The sequence below is a fragment of the Echinops telfairi genome, unplaced genomic scaffold (genome assembly GCF_000313985.2).
Source record: "Echinops telfairi isolate 266 unplaced genomic scaffold, ASM31398v2 ScPeMD7_7474;HRSCAF=8512, whole genome shotgun sequence".
Lineage (NCBI taxonomy): Eukaryota > Metazoa > Chordata > Mammalia > Afrosoricida > Tenrecidae > Echinops > Echinops telfairi.
In genome coordinates this window covers 257,897-261,508 of record NW_022111378.1, presented here as the reverse complement: position 1 = coordinate 261,508, position 3,612 = coordinate 257,897, and the positions used below count along the sequence as shown (strand labels likewise).

The window sequence follows — 3,612 nt, the reverse complement described above, 5'->3', positions numbered from 1 at the left end:
TACCTGATCCTATCTATACCTTGTGATCACACAGGCTGGTGTGCTTCTTCCATGTGGGCTTTGCTGCTTCTCAGCTAGATGGCCGCTTGTTTATCTTTAAGGCCTGATACCTGATCCCATCTACACCTTGTGATCACACAGGCTGGTGTGCTTCTTCCATGTGGGCTTTGCTGCTTCTCAGCTAGATGGCCGCTTGTTTATCTTCAAGTTTGGCTGCTTTTTATGTAGGCTTGAAACCCTACTGTCCTGTGAGAGAGTTACTGCATGATACAGTTAACACCCTCAGCTACTAATATAAAACTCGGAAGTTCAAGTCTACTAAGAGGTGTCTCAGAAGAATGGCCTGGTGATCTAGTTCTGGAAAACCACTCCCTAAAAACCCTACCAAGAAACACAGTTCACAATGCCACACATCAGATGCTCAGGAGTTGGAATCAGCAGAATGACAAAGGGTAATGTTAACATATATACTCATAAATACAGACAACCCCCTACCCACCCCCATATGCACACACACAACTTTTCAGGTATATACATATATATATACCTGGGGAAAAGCCTGAAAGGTTACACTCCAATCTGCTAAGAGTGGCTAACTCTATGGTCAGAAAAGGAACCAAAAAGACTTTGCAGCAATAACAATGTTTTTGATTTATCTATTTCTTACATAATGGAGGCCCCCCCCCCCAACATTTTTTTAATGCTCTTATATGATTCTGATAGGCAGCCAGGTCTGGGATCAACAGGTGAAGATACTCAAGTATCAAATATCGGATTGAAGCAACTGTGTTTGAGAGTGTTGAGATTTTGTAGAACTGATTCCACATAAAGGGAAATCAGAAATAATCCAACCGTAGCAGGACGTGCTTGGCAGCAAAAATGCACTTAAAGAAAATCTCCCTACACAGCTTCTATTTTGGATTCCAGCAGGCTAGTCAACAGAATCCGATGAGGGTTGTTAAAAACCTCTGTGGAAAACTGTCTGCAAGAAGACTCCAGGCAGCTTGCTTTGCAGACTTTAGTGGCAAATCCAGATCCTGAGCTACTAGTTAAGAACGTCTGTCCTCTTAGCAAAGCTAAACCCACTGTCGTCACGTTGACTCCAACTCACAGTCAAGTCCACTGCCACCAAGTCAATTCCAACTGATACCAGCACTGCAGGGTTTCCAAAACTAATGCTGAAGCAGACAGCTGCAGTGGCTGGTGGGTGTAGACAGCCAACCTTTCAGTTAGGAGTCCAGCATCTGACCACAATGTCATTAGGTCTCCTGACCTCTTAGCAACTCTTTCCCAGAGGAAGACAGTTTCTCTTTCAATCCCTTCCTATTTCACTCATATTTCTCACCTTACCCAAGAGGCAATTACCTCCAAGTGGGTGGCTGAATGCCACCAATTTCAGCCACTGTTACACAGAATAGGAGTCCTATCAGGGATATTATTCAGATAACAGTGATTTCATTTGTTTGTAAATATATATTTATGGTTCTCAAATAATTTTTAAATTATTGTGAGGGACGGGATTGGCTTTTCCATCTTAAAAGTTGGCCAATTCCTGTCCAGGCCCTCACCACTCAAAACAAACACTGAAGCAGTATCACCCACAGTGTGTTCAGCATGCAGAAGCATGGGCTCCATCCCAGGAGGACTGAGTCAGAACGAGATGACCAGGTGGCAGACACGTACAGTAACTTTTAGGAACCAGCACCTTAGACCAAAGTTACCAGATCATCATCACAACAAAGAAATAGGGTGGTGGGGGGGAACAAAAAACATTTATTCCTACACCAAAAAGTCCTTGGATGACACAATTAAGCCCTTGACCACAAGCCAAACAGCTGGAGGTTCAAACCCAGAAGAGCCTCAGAAGCAAGCTTGGTGACCCATTTCAGCAAGGCCACAGCCTTGCCGTGTTGTGGAGCAGAGTTCTACTCTGCAAACACAAGGTCCTCGTAAGTTGGACTTGACTCCATGGCAACTAACAACAACACATCAATCCCAAAGACTGAACCTACCCCAGGATGACTCTCATGCACACACAGTCAAACCTGGTGCGAGGCCTCCGGATGCACTAGAAACAAGTGTCAGAGGTCAGCACAAGAAGATAGCAAGGGTAATAAGCCTGGACGAAAGCTTGGTGATAAAGGAGGGCAAAGGAGTGCCCTTGTGGATGAAACAGACATTACAACCAACAAAGGTTCTCTGCAGTCAAGCAGCCAGGTTCCAGAGACTGGTAAATGAATGGTCACTCAAGGACAGTGAGTGACATAAGCAGTGTCAGGAGGTAAAAAAGCAAGGCAGTATCTAGGCTAGAGTGCGTCTCCAGTCAGTTCTCTCATCAAACGTGGTCCACTTCTGTACCCACTACATAAACTGGGTCTATTTTTGTCTGGAAGCACCGTAAAACCTGTTCAGCATTGTAACAACATGCAAGCGCCTGCTGACAGTTAAGCGATGGCTGTGTGTGAGGTACACTTGCTGGGAATCAAGCCTAGCTATCCCTCATGGAAGACAAGAATTCCACCACTGGAATTCCACCCCTGACTCGTGTTAATAGTACGAGCAATCATTATCCATAAGTCAGAGATACTCAAACCAAATAATGTCCCTGTCCCCCACCCCCTGCCTAGGATGTCTACCTCCAAATCTCTAGAACCTATAAATATGTTGCCTTACCTGGCAAAAGAGACACCACTCAACCTCAAAACTCAACACACTGCCATCAATCAGTCGATTCTGATTCTTAGGACAGGGTAGAACTGCCCCTGTGGGTTTCTGAGACTGTAACTCTTCACAGGGGCAGAAAACCTCATCTCTCTCCTGAGGGGTAGCTGGTGGTTTCAAACAGCTGCCTTTTTGATAGCAGCCCCACACCGCACAACCCACAGTTAACCCCACGGTTACGTTTCCATTCTTTAACATCGAAGTGAGTTGCAAGGTTAAGAAGAAGACAAAAAGGAAGTGTTTCTGTGACCCTCAGCTAGAGGAGAGGAATGCAGCAAAGCCAAGGATTGCTCCACAGCAGGTCCTTGAAAATGAAAGCAAGTTTGGGCGCTTTGCTGATTCCTGCTGAGGAGAAACCTCTGAGTTCTGGGAGCATAAACTTTCTCTTCACTCCCCCTCCCTGCTAGCCCCACTAATTCAACTTCCTTCCACTGAAAAATCAACTGATGTAAAATGATTCTTTTAGGGCAACCCCACTTCCTCTCCCTCTTTCTCTATACCTACATTTTATCAGGAAAAATAGAACTATCTTCCTAGGGGCAGGGAGGCAGGCATCTACAAACTTCCTTTTTAGGCTAAAACACACAACTATAAGTTCCAAGAAATAAGCCACACCTCCCCATCTCTCCAAAACGTTACGCTGTTTTAAAAACAATGATACTTAGAACACTGGGAAGGATATGTCGTCAGAATTCTAGACTCCACTTTGTTAAAGAGAGTGCATATGTGCCTAAAAAGGGGTAAGGGAGTGGTCAAAGAGAGGATGATAAACAATGAACAGAATGAAAGTCAGTTCTTCTAAATAAAAGTGTTGAGAGAACAAAATAGAGCATTATTAAAATTTGGGAAAGAGGACTTTTATGTAAACAAATTGATCTACACCTTATAAGA

At 44.2% G+C, this 3,612-nt stretch overlaps 1 protein-coding gene across 1 annotated transcript in view; it reads right to left on the bottom strand.

The window, feature by feature from the left end:
* ITPR1 (inositol 1,4,5-trisphosphate receptor type 1) overlaps nt 1–3,612 on the bottom strand; it is a 413,260-nt gene that overhangs the window by 286,768 nt on the left and 122,880 nt on the right. The gene's annotated exons all lie outside the window — the stretch shown is intronic.